Here is a 21,722-nt window from a genome sequence, read left to right as displayed (position 1 = left end):
CTATCAAATTTTTTTGAAATCTTTTCGTAGCACAGCTATAAAAGTACTTCAAATTTTTATCCCCTTGCCTTGCCCATAATAGTCTTGATCTCTGTGCCCACATTGTAGCCTCCTTATCGCGCCACTCTTCAATTTCATTTTTTAATTGCCGAACCCTAGTATTGTCACCCCTTAGGATTGCTTCTTCTTCGGCCTTGGGGAGTAGCTTTCTCAATTTTTCCAACTCCCTTCGCACATTCCCAAACACATGCATATTCCACCAACTCAAATCCCTACCACACTTTTCAACTCTACCCCACAGGTTCGGTTTCACACCTATTCCACATGGCTTGGACAATTTCAGAACAACCAGGATTCGACAACCACATTTCTTCAAACCGAAATAATTTTTTTCCTTTTAGGGGGATTCAAACCCGAAAACACAATGAGGATTGGAGAGTGATTTGAAGAATCACACCGTAAATGGTGAACCCTTATGCCAGGAAATTTTAAAAACCAATTATTTGTGGCCAAACCTTGGTCTAATCTCTCCCATATTGAGTTTCCATTATCAAAATGTCTAGCCCATGTGAATTTAGGTCCTACATAACCCAAATCCATAAATCTGCACTCATCTAAAACTTCTTTGAACATTTGCATTTGATTATGGGGCCTTAGTGCTCCTCCCACCTTTTCATCTTGTCTGATTATCTCATTAAAATCCTCAACACATAACCATGGAATTTCATATTGGGAATTGAGATACCTGAGCTTCTCTCACGCTTCTGACCTTGTTGCCTTTTCAGGGTCACCATAAAATCCGGTTAAACGCCATTCGTTTTCTGAACCCCTATCTATGATTGCATTAATGTAATACTTGCATGATCCTACTACCGCTAGTTTTATCGAAGACTTCCAAAACAAAGCCAAACCATCACCTCTACCTTCCCTTGGAACCACCCATCGATGATTGTGTTCAATGCTTCTTTGTATAATCTCCAGCCTTGCATCATCTATAAGTGCCTCAGCCACAAACACTACAGAGGGATCTTTTGCTCATGTGATCTCCACAAGCTCTCTCCCTGTACGTAGGTTCCTAAGCCCATGACAGTTCCAAACTAGACAACTCATTGCTCTTAGCGGAGCTGATGATCAACCTCCGCCAATATAATAGATGCTGCCTCAACATTTTGTGAAATCTTAATGCGCTTTGAAAGCAACTACACACAGTCACTTGAATCCACATGCTCTCTTTTCTTCCCTATGATTTTGTTATTGGTGTTTTTTTATTTTGAGTGGCCGGCCTACATCTGCGTGTCCAAGAAGGGAGGACACGTCTTGCATGCGTTGAAGCCCTAGCCGGCACATGGGGAATTTTTATGTTATTCCCCTGAATTGAACTCCCCCAATTAATTCCCTTATGTGACCTAGACTCCTCATCATGTTGTGTTTCCTTTCTTGACACCTCAGACGTGTAAGCTTCCTCAGGTAGCATTGTTTCAGCATTATTGGACTCCTCTACACTATTGGACTCTTTTGGAAAGTCATTAACCATGGAATTATATGCTTGCATAATATTCGAGATTGCAACTTTAATGGGATTTACTTCGCTGTGACCGTTGCGCATTGATTGTAAAATAACTCTGGGCCTATAATGGATATCAACCTGTGATTCTTTCTCTGGCGTGGTGGACGGAACTGACTGTTGGGGCTGAACTGGTCTGTCTTCCTCCATAGGATTGCCATCTTTGCCGAGGTGAGTTTTCTTTATGGTCGAGTAAAAACTTGGCACAGAAACCGTATGTTTTTTCGAAGCCACAAATGGCTGTGCTCGCAGGCTAGGCCCGAACTCCCTCTGATCGCTCTTAAGGGTCCCTTAACTTTCAATCCAAAGCTCAAATTCATGATCGTCATGTGTGAGCTGGCCACACCAATAACAAAGATTGGGTAGTCTTTCATACTTCGACTCCAATTGACTGATAACCTCTCCCATGACTCCACATATTTTTTCCGTTGCTGCAATGGTCATATACTTAATTGGGAGTCCCTGGACTTGCACCCAGAAGGTGGTCCTTTCAAACTTGATATCTTGAAACGGTAAATCATGATCATAGCATTGCATGACCACCAAGTGCTTGTCGAAGCTCCATGATTCACTACTTAGGATTCTGTCAACCTCCTCATTAGTGTCGAAGGAAAAGAGCATCTCATGATGTCCAATCGTTTGAATATTGAACCCCTTTTTTGCTCGCCTCAAGGGAGTACAAGTCCTTGCTATTGAGTCAACATTGATCGCTCTCTTTGTTGTGAATCTTGCAGCTATGGAACATTGGCAACACTTAAATACGGTATAAAATTTAGAATTTTCGAAGAATCCAGTCAGTGTTAATAATACTGACTGGATTCTTAATTAGAAAATTCTAAATTTTTTTATCAACAAAATTTGTTGTACGGTTATTTCCTTTTGCAGATGTCACAATATTTTTGGTAGTCTGACATGGTCACGAATCTCCCAATGTGAAAGGTTGAGAAACGAATGGAAAGGCGAGGAATACAAATCTTTTCCATCGTTTTTGTTATACTATACATTTCACCGATTACAATTTTTCATGTTGTTATTTTATAAGGATAATAAAAAATATATATGAAAAATTGTGATTGGTGAATGTAAAATGGAACAAAAAATAGTACAGAAGATATATATATATATATATATATATATATATATGTATATATTTTTTTTAAAGCATTTTTTAGAATGTATTTTTTTTTTTTTTTTTAGAAAATTACATTTAATAGGATGCTGAAAATTTTTACTAAAAAACAATTATGCTCAATGAAATTTTGTATCTGATTTGAAAAGGTGTAGAATGCATTTTTGGTACATTTATCTATTTTTTATTAGGATGAATATCAAAACCAAAAGAATAATTTGTTCCATACGTAGAAATTGAGAGCCGTTAGAGTTTTTATCCATTAAATAAAATTCTAAAAATAAAAATTTCAATTTTAGTATCTACTTAAATTTCAGTTGAAAAATATTTGAAAATTTTCAATAGAAAAACAAGTTACATTAGTTTATTTTTAATTATATAGTTTTGTACATAAAAAAACTTTTTAATTCAATACGCCATATAAACAATTTCTACATAAATTTTTCTCTTCATAAATATTTTTTTTTCAAGTGTCCCATTTCTTAGAGCATTGGTAGCAAATTACATAAAATAAGATGACTGGTAAATATAGGTAACCAAAATAAATAAATAAAAACACCTAAAAACTTTCGCATCAGCATACCCATTTCATTCCAAAGATGAGTTTATGAACCTTGGCTCTCTATTTTTATGGAACACTATTCATTCCCTAAACTCATTGTTTATTGGTTTTGTATCTTAGTAACTTGCATAAAATAAACTCATTATTTATTGCTTTTATGTCTTGGTAACTGTAATAAAATAAAGTGAATATGTTAAAAAATGGGGAATGATAAAAAATAAATGAAGAAATAATATTCAAATAAAATAGGGTTTGGAATAATGAATTTGATGGGATGAAAAGAAAATGGTTAGCTAAAACATGAAAAATATGTTCTTATCTTCATATAGGGAGAAATATTTACGGAAGCTTCTATCAATGTTCTTATATATATTTTTTATTTTTGAAAAGTATTATGTTTAAAATATTTTCAAAACAATTTCACAACAAATTATAGACGGTAAATTGTTATTGATTTTAATTTGAACCTACCAACGAAATTATTCTTTTACTTATCTTTCAAAACCTGTTCTATAAAATTTAGGCGAAAATCACATTTTCATCCCTACATTTTCACACGATTCCCACTTTAGTCCATTTTTTTTTTTTACTACTTTTAGTCCCTATTTAGAAAAATGCCATCTATTTTAGTCCTTTCCGTCAATGTCCTAACGGCAAAGTCCTACATGGCAGATGGAACTAGATATGACAAAACGGGGGGGTTGGGTCGGGTTGATCCGTATTTTCACATGAATTTTTTTTTTTTTTTATAAATAAAACAACATGTATTTGTCATTTGGAAAGTTATGCAACAAATTATTTGATGTAAAATGCATTATTTTGACTTCACCCCACTTATATCAAGAATGAATTCAGTTAAACTTATTAATACTTATTCAATAATTTTAAAATTATACAAATCCTAACATTGCTATCTAAAACAAAATAACACAAACATAAGTAAAACAAATACACATGTTTTATTTCTACACAATATCAACATTCCAAAATATAAAACAAAATTACAAATGACTTATTGGATAACTTATTTGATAAAGAATAAAAACATATAAGAAATTTACAATCTTGAAAATTAATTTTATAATCTATTATCAATTGTGGTTGGCACTCTATTTCAATTTAAGATATACATTAAAATTTGATTGTTTACTTATTTATACATGGTCTCTTTTATGAATATCATATCATTGTTAAGCAACACACACTCTAGGAAATATCATAATTTATTTTGAAAAGCAGTTTATTTTGGACATAAATTGTTAAAAAATAAGTTTATGCATTCATAATTTATGCTAATTTGATACTTTGGCTTCACTATTTTTACAATTGTGAATGTTTCTCATACATGTCTAAAATTTTAAATCTATATTTTTAACTCTACTGTAACCATATTATCTTGGCATGTATTTTGTTATTTGATATCTAAAAATCTTTACTCATTACAAATGCTTAACCATTTATCTTTCAATTAATTTGCATATGTAAATGTATCAATTGTTTTCTTAAAGCTCACAATAAACAATTAAACTACTATTGTCTTAATTTTCCTTTTTTTTTTATAAAAAAAAAGTTTTAAAAAAGTGATTCGGTTTCGGGTAGGGTCGGGTTGACCCGCAAAAAACTCGAAAAACTCGAGTCGGGTCACGGGTCAACCCGTTTTTGTTTCGGGTCAAAAAAATTGAGTTCAGATCAAGTATTTTTCAAGTCGGGTTGGGTCAGAAAATTTTTACCCGTTTTGCCATGTCTAGACGGAACTATTAAAATAATAATAAAAACTTTTATTTTGTCATTGAAAAATGCCAAGTCAGCATCTAAATTATAAAAAAATTAATTTATTAATTTTAACTAAATAAAAAAAATAAAAAACAAAAATGAAAACTGAAAATTACATTAATTGAGATCTAAGTGTGTCTTGAACAAGAACACAAACCTAGATCTAAGAACACAAAATTAAAATCCAAAAATCACAAATCCAGAAAATAAGAACAGAAAATTAAACTATAGATCCACATCAAATTAAATATGAACAAGAAATTAAACATGAAAACAAACACAAAACACAAACCCAAAAAATTAAAATAAAACTAACACAATGCTCTCTCTCTCTCTCTCTCTCTCTCTCTCTCTCTCTCTCTCTCTCTCTCTCTCTCTCTCTCTCTCTCTCTCTCTCTCTCTCTCTCGTGTAAATTATTTATATCTCTCTCACTCTCATTGAGCGATCCCAGCCATGGCCGACTCTCATTCACTCTCATTTTGTACTTCTTTTTCTTCGTTCTTTCTAGATCCATTACATACTCTATTTGTGTTTGTATCTTTGTTTTTCTTCTTTCTTTTCAAATCCATGACTCTCTCTTTCTCTCTCTCGGTGCTTATTTCTTTTCAAATTTTGAATTTGTGATCTTGTGTTTATGTTCAAATATCAGCAACTGATGGGTGTGGCCATGGGTTTCGACCATGGGGTTTGGCCAAAAAATAAAAGTAAATAAAAACCCAGATCCATACATAGTCACAAACCCATGATTAAACTGAGAAACCCATTTCTAAAAGCACATGAATAAACCAACCCATAGCCATGAACACACACACAACACACAACTCTTCGTTTTGATCTGAGAAATTAGAGAGAGAGATAGTGTGGTGGCCAATGTTTTCACGATGGACGCTCCACCACGTCGACCATGCTGTTGTCGCTCTTCGATTTTGCTCCCTCTAATTTCCTCTCTGCTGAGTCCTTCATAAACAACTCTTCGTTTGGATTTAGAGGTAAGCGAAATGGGTTGTTGCTGGGTTGAATTTTCTAGTTTGGTTTTGGAATTTTTGAGATTTGATGATTGATGTGATTTTTGGTTTTTTTTTTTTTTTTTTTTTGTGGGTATTCTGAATCTTTTGGGTTTACTGGAGATGGGTTTAATTGCGGGTTGTTGGTGGTTGTGAACAGAGAAAGGTAGTGGCTTGGTGGTCGTCTAGTTCCGGTGATGGGTGGGGTCGGATTTGGGTTTGTGTTTGGATTTGGGTTTTTTGAAGATGGATTGCTGGGTTTGTGTTTGTATTCTTACAGATATTTGGGTTTGTGTTTGTTGTTTTTGTGCTTGGTTGACAAGAAAAATCAGTTGCTAGGTTTGTGTTTGTTGCTTTTGTGTTTGGTTGACAATGAAGATCTGTTGCTGGGTTTGTGTTTGTGTTTCTAGGTTTGTGATATTTGGATTTTAATTTTGATTTCTTAGATCTGGGTTTGTATTCATATTGTTCTTGTTCAAGATACTTAGATCTCAATTAATGTAATTTTTGATTTTTTTTTTATTTAGTTAAAATTAATAAATTAATTTTTTTAATTTAGATGCTGATGTGGCATTTTTTAATACCAAAATAATTATTATTTTAATAGTTTCGTCTATCATGTAGGACTTTGCTGTTAGGGCACCAATGGAAATGGCAAAAATAGATGGCGTTTTTCTAAATAATGACTAAAAATGGTGAAAATAAAAGATAGGAACTAAAGTGGGGATCGTGTGAAAATGTAGAGATGAAAATGTAGTTGTCGCCTAAAATTTATTGTGAAAATGTTTGTGAGCATATCATTTTTCTTAATTTTTTTTTCTCACTTATTTCCAACCATTGGTTTGAACCAAACCCCACTCACTTTTCTCTCTCTTTTTCTTTTACCTATTTTCCCCACCACATGCTTCAACACCCCAACCCAAACCCCACGTTGACTTTCTCTTGTATTTCTTTTCCGACACCCTTTCCCTTTCTTCTATTTTATTTATTTATTATTTTATTATTTTCTCTTTTTCTTGTTTCTTGTCTTAGAAGAGTCAGAACTATCAATAACAAGGCTACAGTCGTTTAGAGTACAAGCCTATAGCTGCAGTCGTTTTACCTTTATTTGCTCACATGTCGTTCACGTGATGCAATTAGTGTTGTAAATAGTTTTGCACATGTCGTATTTTAATTAATTGTAACTAGAATTAGTTAGTTAGATTTCATTTTGATAGGCTTGTTAGTTAGTTTGTTGAGTTTGTTACATTTTCCCGCCAAGTCCTAGGCTCCGTATTTGTGTTTATAAATAGAGCAGCACTTGTAATTATTTAGATCTGTTTTCTAATTTCTCTTTTGAGATTCTGAATTTCACTCTCAAAATTCTTTTTCATCTTCCTAATTTTTCTCTGAATTCTTCTTCAAGAATAGTTTTCCTTGAATTCTTGTTTAGGAATTACCTTTCCTTCATTTCCATGGCTAAAGCTTCAGCAACTTCTGATTCTATTACTACTCCTACAACTACGAATAGTAGAATATCCCTCCAGTTCTTGTTAGCTAGTTACTCATTGTCTAAAACTATCAAACTTGGTCTCGCTCAATGATCATGGCTTTTATGGCCAAGACTAAAATTAGTTTTGTCAATGGCACAATATACCAATGAATACTGTCCAATTTTCAGTCATTGGTTAAGATGCAAGTATGCAACACTATGGTGCTCTCGTGGATCCTCAATTCTATTTCTAAAGATGTAGTTTCCAGTGTGATTATTTACATGTAGACAGCTCGAGATGTGTGGCTAGATCTTCAAGAGAGGTTTGCACAAAGGAATGCTCCTTGAATCTTTCAAATTTAGAAGGCAATCTCATTTCTTGCTCAATATTAGTCCATTTTGAGTGCTTACTTTACTAGGCTTAAAAAACTTTGAGATGAGCTATCTAATTACAAGGCCTGGTTTGATTATCGTAATTAAGAATACCTTCTACATTTTTCAGTATTGTTTTCAAACAAATTTATGCATTTTTGAGTTGTGATAACTTCCGAACTATTAAAGATAACTTTAGTTAACCTTTGTTGATATATCAAGATCATCATTAGGGCTAAGAACTAAAGGTTATTAACCGGCACAAAATAAGTTGTGTACAAATGATTTTTTTTACTCAACCTACATTCTCAAATTCAATATTAAGTGTTCCATCTTCAAACGATTACATCTCATTCATTTCAAATCCAAATTGGGTCAAAGTTATGTTCATTTTAAAATCCTAGATGTCTACTTACCAATGAAACAATTTTCACATAAAATTCATTATAGTGGGAAAGATAGGGAAAAAATCATCAAATTCTCAAATTTGATCATATTAAAAGTTAGTTGTCTCTGAGCAACTTTTGGCCCAAACTCAAACCTATTTAGTATTGTAGAAGCCATTATAAACCTTTAAAGTTCAAATAAAACTAATGCCACATACTTGGAGAATAGAAGTGATTATAATTTACAAAATGTGTAGATGCAACCAGAGTCCTCTAAGCAAGTATCAATCAATTTAAAGGCCTACCTTCTTTCCATAATTTCCATGCCTAAAATCTTAAAAATTCACTATCATTATTTGTATCATTATATGTAAGATAGAGGATGAAATTTGTTGAGAACTCACATGTTCAACAAGGTTTAGACTATGGTCTGGATGGAACCAACCTCGATTTTTCTTTCCACTTATTATCTCTAACAACAATATTCCAAAACTAAAAACATAAGATTTTATTGAAAATAAGCCATTTGCGTATTCAAGTGCCATATAACCACTGTAAAAATATCATTAAGCATGAACATCTTTGATTAAAAAAATGTCAACAATAAAACATGTTGAGAATAGCACCATGCTCCAACCACTCTATTAGTGTTTCCTTCAGTCTGATCTCCACCAAGAATTCTAGCCATACCAAAGTCAGAAATTTTTGGAATCATCTTACTATCAAGTAAAACATTGCTTGCTTTGAGGTTTTTATGTATAATCCTCAATTTAGAATCTTCATGAAGATAGAGAAGCCCTCATGCAATCTCACGGATAATGTTGAAGCACATAGACCAACCCAAAACTTTAGCTCTCGTTTGATTTGAAAAGTTTCTCATTTATGTTAATACTAAGTTCAACATGAATAATGAAACAAGAAATTGGTATTTCTTCAAATAACAATGAAGACTTTCATGGAGTTTGGTAAACTTTATTTGTTTTAGAGAAGTTCAAACCAAAAATGAAGGAATCCAAGCTTCCATTGAGCATATATTCATAGATTAGCATTTTCTCATTGTTAGGACATATGTGAATCATGTCAGGAACATATATTAACATTTTATGTAATCGGCTAATCCTTTGACAAAACACAATTTACTTGTAATTGGGTACATCTAGGATGTGTTTAATACTTCAAGAAACAAGGTTTCAAGTTCAAGTTTTAAAGCCATGCAAGTCTGTACGAAAAACAAGTCCAATTGTGTATTGGGGTAAAGGTTGGTATAAGGTACTGGGATTCTTTTACTTGTAACTACTTGTTGTGATAATAATGAATTTTCGGGAGTGGTAACCTTAAAATCACCTAGTGGGGTTTTTGCCTCGGAGATTTTCCCCATTCATAAACAAATCACCATGTTAACTTTATTTTCTGCTAGATTATATTTTAGTTGGTGATTTGTTTGTGCTACCATGTATATTGCATGTTAATTTGATTAATTAATAAACTTGGGTAATTAATCAATTAATTCATAACAAGGGGTCAATACATTTTTGGTCTATCACTTGTCTCCTTCAATGCAATAGCTCAAAAGCCTAACAAGATTTCGATGTTGCAATTTGGCGATTAGTATAACTTCATTTTTAAACTCATTCAATCCTTGTCCAGAACTCCATGAAATTCTTTTCACAGTAATTTCTTTTTCGTCTATTAGTGTACCCTAAAAATTCAAATACAGAAGTTGCTTTTTATTGAAGTTGAGTATGGTGAGAATTGCTTTTTGAGATCTTTATAAAAGCATGCTGCAGAGTTACCTTATATACAAGTCCAAAGCCACCTTCACCAAGCTTGCTATTACTTGAAAAGTTGTCATTGGCAATGGCTATGGTAGCTAGGGTGAAGAATGTGACCTCCATGTCTTCACTTTGGCCTTCAATGTCCTGGTCTATCATCACATTATTCTCCAATTTCTCTGCTAAGAATAGGGCAATTGTTAAATTCGGTTTAGACCCACTGGTTAATTATACAATAGAATTATTATTTGATTTCAAATCAACTGAATTAGGTGATCAAAAATATCGATATCAATAATCAATAAACAATTAGTAACCAACTCATAAAGCAAAATAAAATAAAATAAAACTATGAACGCATAAGACACATAGGTTGCATTTGACATTGGCTTAAAAAGTCTATTTTTTTATATTAATATTTAGCTTATTTTTGCTACCATTTAGCTTATTTTTGGTACTATTCATGGGTCCAATTGCACTTTTTGATACTATTCATGAGTCCCGCGGTACTATTTTAGCAACTTTTTAGCTTATGTGCAATACTTTCAGCAAAAAGCTTTCAATTTCAGTTAAATAAGTTGTTCCCAAATGGACTTGTAATATGATTATGAAGTGAAAACCTATGGAGGACTCTGCAAAGGAAAAAGGACTATATGTGTAAACTACTCCCACTAAGGCAATCAACTAGAAAAGGATGTGTTTCACAGTCTTTAAAAAAAAAAAAAAATTGTACCTAGACTTTAAATTCCCAATAGATAACTTACTATTGCGACTCGCAATAACTTTAAAACTTTGATGAACTTCTTCTTGTATGGATTCCTTCGATTCCTTCATGAATGGGAAGTCTGTGAATTATCTAGATCCTATGGGGCACTCCAAGATACCTCCTTGCATATTTGATCTATAATCACCTCACTAGAAGAAAGCCTCTGTGGTTTCGAACCTTAAAGGGCGTTTGGATGCAGCTTATTGCTACGTCCACGTTTTGCCCTTTTTTTTTTTTTCTCGCTACTGTGGGGGACAAGCGCGTAGTGCGCACACTGTACATGTACTTTTTTAGCAATTTTTTATTAAAAGTGGGTCCCGCAGCACTATTTACATATTTAAAAATTATTTTGCTACAGTGTTTTCAGTTTTCAGCAATAAGTTCTATCCAAATAGACCCTTAGTCCACAACATTTTATAAAACTAACAGGATTCTCTCACAAAAGCTCATGGATGAGGGAGGGTTAGTCAGGGCCTTGCTTAATGGGATCTATATTAATTTACTATCTTGAGTCAACTTGGTGCCCTTTTTCGAGGCCAAAACAATATTTTAGCCTTGTTTGAAAATGATTATGCAAATTTTATTCCTCACCATGATTTTTCTTTATATCAAATGGCTAAACATCACAGCTTTTCTTGTTCAACATCTTATTAGTTGCTTTGTTCGTTTCTAGAAGTTCTTTCAAACAATCTTGCAATATCTTTTCCAAAGTGGGTCAGAGAGAGAAATATTACCTCCGAAATTTGTCCTTTTGCAAATGAAGTAGGGAATCTAGAGCACCCCCAAAACTACAACAATTGCTTTGAGTCTTCCACATTCTAGAATTTTTTGTTATGAAACAAAGAGTCATGACAATAATGACACTCTTGTAACTTCACCTTATAAAAGGGGATAGATGTATGATGTGAAAGTGTGTGAGAGAAAAAATTGTAGTGAGCACTCAAGGTAGTAGCCTAATCTCTTTGTTTGTGAGTTTGAAGTACTCTAATAAAATTTTCTTTATCTCTTTCTTGTCAGTACTTTGTTGAATTTTAAGAAAAAAGTTGACATTTTAGTGACGAAATATTTCGTCATTGTAGGTTTTGCACTTACATGTTTTTAGTGACGATATCACAATTCGTCACTAAAAGTATGCTTTAGTGACGAAATATGAATTTTATCTCTAAAAACCTTAACAAAGCCTTGGTTTTGTAGTGAAGAAATTGACATTCGCCACTAAAAACATAAAAACCTGACACCTTTAGCGACGACAAAGTAGACAAAGTAGGCATTCGTCGCTAAAGACCTAAGTATATTAGTTCACTTAACCCTTTCTTCATTGTCATTTCTCTCTTTTATTTTAGCTCCCAAAAGCCTCCCACACAAAAGAACCTTCAGAACAAATACACCGAACCTTCAGATCAACACACAATTGGCGACGGTTCCTATCGGCGAGACGGCGACGCTTCCATTCGGCGGTTTCTATCGGCGACGGTTCCCATTCGTCGCCAATTTCGTGTCCATCGTGATGATTCAGATGCCAACGACACTTCAGCTCCCAATCGCGACGATTCAGACACCAGCCCCGATCGCGACTCTTCAACTCGCCGGCGACGCTTCTCTCCCAATCACGACGATTCAACTCTCCAGCGACGCTTCTCTCCCAATCGCGACGATTCAACTCGCTGTTGCCAATTCAACCCCAACTGACTCTTTGCCTCCCTTCGCCTACCGTTCACCTTCCCTTCGCTGATTCAACTCCCAACGCCGACCGTTCGCCTTCCCTTCGCCGATTCAACTCCCAACGCCGACCATTAGCCTTCCCTTCGCCAATTCAACTCCCAATACTCACTGTTCACCTTCCCTTCGCCAATTTAACTCCCAACGGCCGACCATTCGGATTCCCTTCGCCGATTTAACTACAACTTGGTGAGTTTTTCTTTTTTCTCTGTGATTTGATGTTTTCATTACTTTTCATTGTGGAATTTTTGTTTAAATTTACATTACTTTTCAAAATGGGTTTTGTTTTTGTTTGTTTCCTCTAATGGGTTTTGTTTTCTTTTTCTTTTTCTTTATATATATATATATATATATATATATATATATATATATATATATAATCTTTTATTGCAGAGAAATAGAACATTTATGGAGGTCTAATCAGCCCTAAAGAAGGTATTATGTAATCTAGTAAATTGGAAGTCAAGAATGGTGTTGTTGATAGAGGGAGGTTTAAGAACTTTGTTTTTAATAGAATGTGGAAAAAATTCTTATGGAGTTAGGATCACTTTTAATCCAATCTCTCTTTGGTTCTTGAGTGAACATGGGAAGTTTAGATGTATGACTATGATGTTAGATTGTTAATTAGATAGTTAAAGGACTCTCATTTGTCTTTTTGTTTGGGTAAGCAATTCTGTTTTCAAAAAGGTGGAGCTGTGTTAACTAAGCTGATAAATTGAAAGAACTAGACTTAGGAGAGTGGATGATTCTGTTTGATGGCTGAAACACTGAATAAATTCAGTCAATATTTTCTGTTTGAGATTTGTTCTCTGTGGTGGGACGGTTTGTCTAAGTTTGAATAAAGACCGTTCTCATTTTGTATAGATTTTTTTGGATGAGGGCTATGCTGTTGTTGTTTGTGAACTGGAATGGTGGTTGTGGTTGTGGAATGGTGATTGTTTTAACATTTTGGTGACTTTGATGGTACCCTTTTTGGGTTAGCTGAAATTGTTGTGAAATGTTTTTGGGTCTTCACTTTGATAAAGCTAGATTATTGTTTTATGGTTTAGTTAGTTATTTTAGATTATTTTTTGTGTTGCTCAATTTTCAATTTTGTTTCTCTTTCTGCAGGAAAGCATTTCAATAGTAAGTGTACCTTTGGCAAAAACTAGTGATTGATCACTCCTGGCCTAGTACCTTTGCTTCTTTTTATTATGAGGATCATTTTCAAGATTGAAGTATTTATAAATTTAACTTTTCTTTTGCAAGTTAAATACACATTGTTTGCAATAACTTTGGATTTTTTCTGAAAGTTGTAAGCTTAGTTTGAGCAAAGTAAGTAAATTTTAGTAGAAAGCCTTATAAATCTCTATACGTGTGATGTTGGAAATTGGATTTGTGATGGTATATTGTGTTGGAGCAAACGAGTGGCTTGCATAGTGTTATAAGGTGGGTTAAACTAATATTGGAAGTGTTTTTCATTTCTTGCAAATGTTAATGAGTATTGTTGATTAGATGTGATGAATAGTATTTTATTTGATTTAAATACTTGTAAAACTCTATACTTATGATGTTTGTGATGGTATGTTGTGTTGGAGCAAGCGGGTGGCTTGCATGGTGTTATAAGGTGGGTTAAACTAATATTGGGAGTGTTTTTCATTTCGTGCAAATGTTAATGAGTATTGTTGATTAGATGTGATGAATAGTATTTTATTTGATTTAAATACTTGTAAAACTCTATACTTGTGATGTTTGTGATTGGTTTTGTGGTGGTATATTGTGTTGGAGCAAGCAGGTGGCTTGCATGATGTTATAAGGTGGGTTAAACTAATATTGGGAGTGTTTTTCATTTCTTACAAATGTGAATGAATATTGGGAGTGTTTGTCATTTCTTCAAAGATGTTCATTTCAATCCAAATACAAATATGTGGATACACCATGAGGATGAAGTGACATATGTATGTATATCATTCCATCCTTATCATTCCATCTCTATCATGTTTGTAAAGCTATAACATATGTATTATTAATGTTGTGATTGTTTGTTTCTTTCTCTTTTTCAAATGATAGGAAAATATTCTCAAAGTGCAAGATGATCATTGTCAAGATCCTAATGCAATTCCCCTTACACAAGAGGAGATCTCAAACTTGGTTTTTAAGAAGAAGTCCGGTGTTGTAAAAGGACTTGGCATGAGACCTTCCTCTTCTCTAGTAACCACCACCTCATCTAATTCCTCGGTGGAGTATATTCAACGGTTAGAAAATGAGATCATTGAGCTCAAAGAGGCAAGAGCTAGGGACCAAGAGGAGCGAGCTAGGGACCAAGAGGCACGAGTTAGGGACCAAGAGGAACGAGCTAAGCAAGAAGAGGTCCAAAAGAATATTCTTCACTTTTTAAGGAGGAATGGTTATGATGATGCTCTTACCTATGGGGGTGGTTCAACTTCAAGTTAAAACATGTTTTGGTTAGTACTTTCTTTTAGCAATTGACACACATTACATAGTGTGACTACTCTTAATGTATTGTTAGAAATGTTTCTTCTAACATAATTAATGTTTTTACTTTATGATTTTAATGTAGTATTGGTTTTATATTTGTGCAGATTTCTTATTGGTGGTTTTAAGAAGATTTACTTTTGGCATTACTTGAAGACATATGAGGACATCTTCCGTTAGTTCTAATTATATTATGCTACACTTTTTGTATTGTTATAAAACATCTTGAGTTATTGTATATGTTGAAAACAATTATTGTATGGAAGGAGTTTGAATTAGATACTTGTTTTATTTTTTACTTGTGGAATGTATGGATCTTTTTTTATAAATGTGTTGTTGAAATAAATGTATTGTTCAAATGTGAGGTTTTAGTAATGTAAAAACAGGTTACAGGTTAATATCAAAACCATGAAAAAAATAAAAACAGAAAAAAAGTTTTAGTGACGAAATATTTCGTCACTAAATGTAACAAAATTTTGGAAGAAATGGTTTTAGTGACGAAAATTTTCATCACTATATGTGCATGGATTTTCTTAAAAATAGTTTTAGTGATGAACTTTTTCGTCACTATATGTACCCGATAAATAGTTTTAGTGAAGAAATTATTCGTCACTAAATATGATTTAATAAACTAAAGTGTTTTTAGTGACGAAATATTTTGTTACATGTATAAGGCAAGAAGTCGTGCCCTTTCTTCCTTCAACTCACACTTATAAGGCAGAAAGTGGGGAAGTATTTTTTCGATGTGGGATTCATGAAAAAAAGCCAAAACCGCCAAAACCAAGTACAAGTGCAACACTTGCTTGGACAGAAGCTAAAAAGTGTCCCCACAGGAGGAATTCTCATGAAGAAAGGGCACGACTCACTCATTGAAGACATGTCTCACTTGTTATCTTATTTCCTGTATTTCTAGTTTAGAAATCAGTGTAAGGTGTTAATGCAAGTAAGTAGTCTGCTTGTGATCATTACTCTATCATTTCTAAAGCATTGTTAGATTCATGGAAATTTTATAGTTCATAGTTTAATAAAATCCTTCAAATCTTGTGTAATAGTAGTTTACTATTTCTCATACTTCTAGTGGTAGACTGGTAGCTTCGAAGCCTAGTAGATTTTTGAATCCCTTAGCCTTCCAAAAAACTTGTTATTTGGTAGATTTCTCAAATCCTTAGTTCAATTGCAACTTGCTACTTTCCATCAATTTAATTATTACTTTACATCTTTTTCGATAATTGATGTAGTATAATTCAGTAGTCTTACAAGCTGTTTGGAATGAGGGAAATCAATGAAAAGAATAATTTTAGAATTTTCCTTCATTTCACTTGTTTGGGAGCTTTAATGGAAAATGAAAAGTCCATTCTATTGTTTAGAAGTTTTAGTTGGAGGGAATGAAATAGGTAGAAGGGAACCCTCATTCCTCTCTATTACCTCAAAACCTCAATTGTACAATCCCCCAAAAATTAAGAGAAATCAAAGGGAAGGGAATGGGTTTTAATTAAATTTTCACTAGAACTCCCAAAATACCCTTATATATTCAATCCTTATTTTGAAACTAGGGTCTAATAATAATACTGTGATTATATGATTACATTCATTTCCCTTTATATCACTCTCAAATAAAGTTACTTACCTTCCATTCCATTATTTTATAACTTCCAAACAAAGTTACTCAATTTCATTTCTTTACTTTCTTCTCCATTCCTTTCCATTTGCATAAATGTATTCTATTCTATTCCATGTCATTCTATTGAGTCAATAATGAACCACATCCTTTTGAACATGAAGCCAAATCACAAGAAAAAGGGTCTTAAGAAAGGCCATCAATGCCTGTGAAAGGCAATCACACTCCCACAATCACATCATTACCTTAAAAACAGTTACAAGCAGACTGTTAGTAAGACACTAGATGGGAATTACTAACCTGGATCAATGACTCCCTCTGGAATAGAGATCAAGAAGACCATTGAGAACGCAAATGTTATGGAAGATAACATATCCAAGCGGAAGCACAACCACTCCATTGCACCATCAATATTGAATCTTGGCCGTGAATTTGCATCTGCCAGTTACATATTTGTGTCCCTAAATCTTGATTCTTCATCAAAGCTCCGAATGGTTGTTGCACCTGACATTGTTTCAGTAAAATGTTGTATCACTGGAGCTTTGCACACTCCAACTAATCTTGATAGTTCTCGTGCAGAAGGTATGTAATATTGCTGCATGATTACAAGTTTGTGTGAACAAATCTTTTCAAAAGAAAAAATGACAATAATACACTGTAATATTACCACAAGAGTTGGGTTTGATGGATGCTTATAATTAGTAGATTTTGCATAGTTCTAACAAAGAAAATTCTGAAAATTAAAGCGTAAAAAGGGCACAGGAAAATACACTACAATCTAGCAACTTAGCAACATCTATCTTAAAAAAACACATTGTTCAACAAGTTATTATTTATCTAGCAACTTCAATCAATTTTATATAAAAATGACAGCAAGTGTCTGCATATAGTTATTATATAATCTACAAAAGCTTATATCATATAAAAAGCAAAAAATGAAGAAAAAAAACAATTAATAAATATTGTAGCATGGTAATGTCATTTATGTCGTCCGAGATATGTGATTAGGCCATTTTTCAGCAAAATTCATAAGACAATATTTTGAGAAAGGTATACCTGATACCAGATACAGGTTGCAATAACTGGGATAAAAATGATGAAAACCTGCCATGCAACCTGAGACATTACAGCAATAATTCCAAGAAACTGGATAATAGATAAGGCAACTGACCCCATTTGATTTGGAATAGTCAAATTTACTGCACTTTGGTCAGTAGAAGCCTACAAGGAAACATACTGTTCATTTAGTCAAAATATTAAAAGCTATTATATTTATCTGAAAAAATGTTAATGTCTGTGTGTGTGTCGGAGAGAGAGAGGATAAGAAGAAGTGGCAGCATTACATAAACTCAAGAACAAAGATATATATAATATTGGAAACTATGCGTGAAGAACCCCACAAAGAAGAATCAAGCATTTTTCCACTTACTCTACTTAGGATTCGTCCACTTGGAGTGGCATCAAAAAATGACATGGGGGCACGGAAAATGCAGAAGTACATCTTGCTGAAGAGTTGATTGGCATTATAAGGTAATTGTACGTTTTTATACCCCTTAAAACAATCGGTTTAACCTAGTTATTTAGTCAAGTTATTAACTTAGATAAATTATGCAGATCTAGGTTAATACATATAAATCATATCATACAAAGCAGCGGAAATATAAAGAATATAATGATATGATGACCCAGGAAAACAAAACCGGTAAAAAACTTGGGGAGGATTTAACCAAGCTATCCTCAAGGTAAAACTGAATCCACTATGAAAGAATTGAAGTTTACACAATAGCGACTTAGACCACTAACATCCTATTGCTACCTCCAGTAGGAAACTTACTACCACGGCCACATGACAGCTTCGAGTCCACGAACTACTTCTTTCTTGAATTCTCAGCAAGCACAAGCACTCCCGCTTGTATATCTTTAAGCTCTTGAATCTATAACTGAATTGATCACCAAGCTCTTGACATCAATCTAGATCTTGACAACCTTAAGTGTATGTGAAGGCAAATACCTCTAGATCTCACAAAAGATTCGCACACACAGCATAAGGAGCATTCTTAAAACGTGGCTAAGGTTTTTTCCTTTAATACCTAGGGCAAAACATAAAATCCTACACATAAAACAAGCTTGGGCTGAGTTGGAAAATTCTACAAAAAAACAATATACATGACTTTCAATTGGTCGAGTTTAATTCTCTATCGATCGAGCCAGACAAATTTACACAGTAAATCCTACAGCAACTCGATTCCAACTTTACATAAAAACACATACTTTGAGCACGTCTAAACAAGACTAAAACATTTTGATCATGGTTTGTCAATATTACAAATTAGAGTTCTAATACATTTAAACCTAAAGTCTTAGAACCCAACAGAAACTTCTTCAACCACCTTGCCTTTGTTCCCCTAAGCTCCATGATTTTTGATAGAAACTTCATTTCCCATCCTTGAAGCTTGAGAATCCTCATGTTCCTTAAAATCTCAGATGTTGCCTTCATCCTTTTGTCCTTTGATTCCATGAACTTGTCCAGAAACTTTTCTTGTAATCTTCCCAAAGGAACATTAGCCAACATAACAAGTATGGTTGCAACCAAAGCCGCAATTGAAGCAAGGCCAAGATTTTTATACAAAAGTAACATCGCAATAAAAACTTGAACAAGAATCATCCAAGTTTCATGCATATACCCACTGAAATCAGCAACTCTGTCAGCATCAGCGGTCATGAAATTGATGATCTCCCCACTAGCGTGGCCCTGCTTTGACTGGCATTAAAGGGTCAGACCTTTATTATAAATCAATGCAATCAATACTAATCGAACCCTAATTCCAACCTGTGCCACCCTAAAGAACCAGTGCCTCTGCGAGATGCATTCCACAAGTTTTGTAGCGAAAAACACTGATACCAGAACATAGCCCTCATTCTTGTACTGTCTCTGCCCATTGAGGTACTGAACAAGAGTTTCAATAAGATATGGTCCAACATAGGAAGCCAGTGAGAACGTTAGTGCGTATAGGCCTGCTAAAAGAATCTCTTTCCATGCCGAGTAGATTAATGACTTTGCCAGCTTCAGTGTGGTCACTGCATTACTTGTACCACACTCTACCTCAAGCTTATTTTTAAAAGTTGGAAAGGCCCCAAATACACTATCAATAGGACCAAGTTGACGAACATCCTCAAGGTCTAATGTCTTCTTATTGCCAATTGCAATTAAAGGACCCATCCAGGAAAAAGTAAGAATGCTAAAAAATCCAGCATTCAAATAAGGGGTTACATTTTCACTCCCGTTAAGTTTAAACTGTTAGAAAATGGTAAATTTAATCACTTAACCATAATTCTAGCACTCCCCTTCACTTGTGGGCCTAAACTTCTCCTTAGTAAGTGGGGGCCCAACAAATGGGAATTTAACATTTTAAATGGGAAGTAAAGTGAAGACAGGGATTAAACTCAGGATCTTCTACTCTGATACCATGTTAAATTACCGATTGTTCTAAAAGTTTAAACTGTTAAAAAATGGTAAGTTTAATCACTTAACCATAATTCTAACATTCTTCAAGAAGGGTGTCTTCACCTTACTTCTTCCCACTAAAACCCACATAACAGAAAAACAAACCCAAAATGACAGACCCGACATCGGAAACTAAATTTTGAACTGGTAAACTAACATGTTCTCTATAAAGAACAATATCTATAGCAAGACAATAACAAGAAAAGCTGAGGAAGAAACCCCACCAAGCTTTCAATAAAAAAGGGTACTTTGATTCACCTGAATTAAACAATTGGGTACGCAAATAAACACAAAGTGCACCCCAAGCAAGTGTTCTAAGCGCTAAATCCAAAAGGGTCACTAGCCCTTCATAAGACCAACCATTTCTATCCCAATAAAAGTAATTCAGCAAGCACAACACTAGACTAAACACAGAAACACCCAAACAACAAATTTGAGCTCTTTATCGTACAAACACCTGATGTTCTTAAACCTTTCCTTTGGACCTTCACTATTACCCACTTTGAATTTATTGCATACCCACATGATCATAAACAACACAAACAACAAACCCAGGTGTAAAGAACACGAAAACCCACGTAGTAAAACTGGTTTCTTGAGAAAATCAGTACCCGAGTACATGATTAAAGAGTAGTAGTGTGAGAACAAGATTGACATACCGTGCTTTGAGAATTGTACAAGTTCCAGTTTTGGTGGAGCTTTTGTGGGTGATAGATGGATTCAATATCTATCTATGTTAATGTTTAAAGATTTCATCATATTTATAAAACTGTGTCCAAAATGAGAGTCTGAGACAGAGAAAATAAAGCCGGCTTTCATCGTAGAAAGTGGTGACTACGTTGTTGGACAGTGACTCAAATGCATGTGTGAGTGTGTTTTGATAAAGAAGCTTAGGAAATGGCAAAAATGAGGACAAAAATAACATTTTTCTTTCTTTTTTTATACGGTCGAAAGGAACTTTTTTTTTTTTTTTGGATAAAAAAAGAAGGAGAAAAACACACACAAAGACAGAAAGACTGAAACCTTTTCATTTGTATCGCTGTGCTGGACATAACCGGAGACTATAGACGATTGGACGCCGTCCTTTTCAGTGTAAAAAACTATGCCCATGAAAGCCCCCCACTTGACTTTTTCTTTTGGCCACCTCTAACTTTGGTTAAATAACATTGATATTTACACGTACGGTTTGGTTGAAATTGTGTTTTTTTAAAACACCTAAAATTATGTTTTGAATATCTATCTATACCAAAAATTGATTAGTGTCTTGATTTAATGATAAAAATTTATCATCACAAGCAGACATTAGAAGTTGAAACTCTCTCTAAAAAAAACACACAATTTCATCATTTCACAATTATGATTAACTAGTCACATATCAACGCCATGCTTGAGAAAGAGTAAATTATTTTGTATTGAAATTTAGTGTATAATTTAATTCTCTAAAAAATTTTGAAGATAATTTGTTCTTCTTAAAAATTAAACAATTTCTATTCGGTCCAATTAGGTCTACTATATAATTCATGAACTTATTTTTTATACATAATTTTAAACTATAAAAACTAACAATTCAAATAATTGATTGATAACATTGCCATTGATTTTTGA

The 21,722-nt window shown here is 33.7% G+C and overlaps 1 long non-coding RNA gene and 2 pseudogenes across 1 annotated transcript; 1 reads left to right on the top strand and 2 right to left on the bottom strand.

Moving 5' to 3' along the window:
- Positions 1-1,855: 1,855 nt before the first annotated feature.
- LOC142639334 (G-type lectin S-receptor-like serine/threonine-protein kinase B120) lies at positions 1,856-11,617 on the bottom strand (annotated as a pseudogene).
- A 3,090-nt stretch (positions 11,618-14,707) lies between these two features.
- On the top strand, positions 14,708-15,323 carry LOC142638852 (uncharacterized). Its single transcript, XR_012845070.1, has 2 exons — positions 14,708-14,963; positions 15,102-15,323. It is a non-coding gene; the product is annotated as an uncharacterized LOC142638852 (long non-coding RNA).
- A 3,618-nt stretch (positions 15,324-18,941) lies between these two features.
- Positions 18,942-20,243, bottom strand: LOC142639332 (ABC transporter C family member 3-like; annotated as a pseudogene).
- Positions 20,244-21,722: the final 1,479 nt, after the last annotated feature.

The sequence above is a fragment of the Castanea sativa genome, chromosome 6 (genome assembly GCF_040712315.1).
Source record: "Castanea sativa cultivar Marrone di Chiusa Pesio chromosome 6, ASM4071231v1".
In the NCBI taxonomy this organism is placed as follows: domain Eukaryota; kingdom Viridiplantae; phylum Streptophyta; class Magnoliopsida; order Fagales; family Fagaceae; genus Castanea; species Castanea sativa.
Note: the sequence above shows the minus strand (reverse complement) of the source record. Positions and strands in the feature narration are given on the sequence as shown.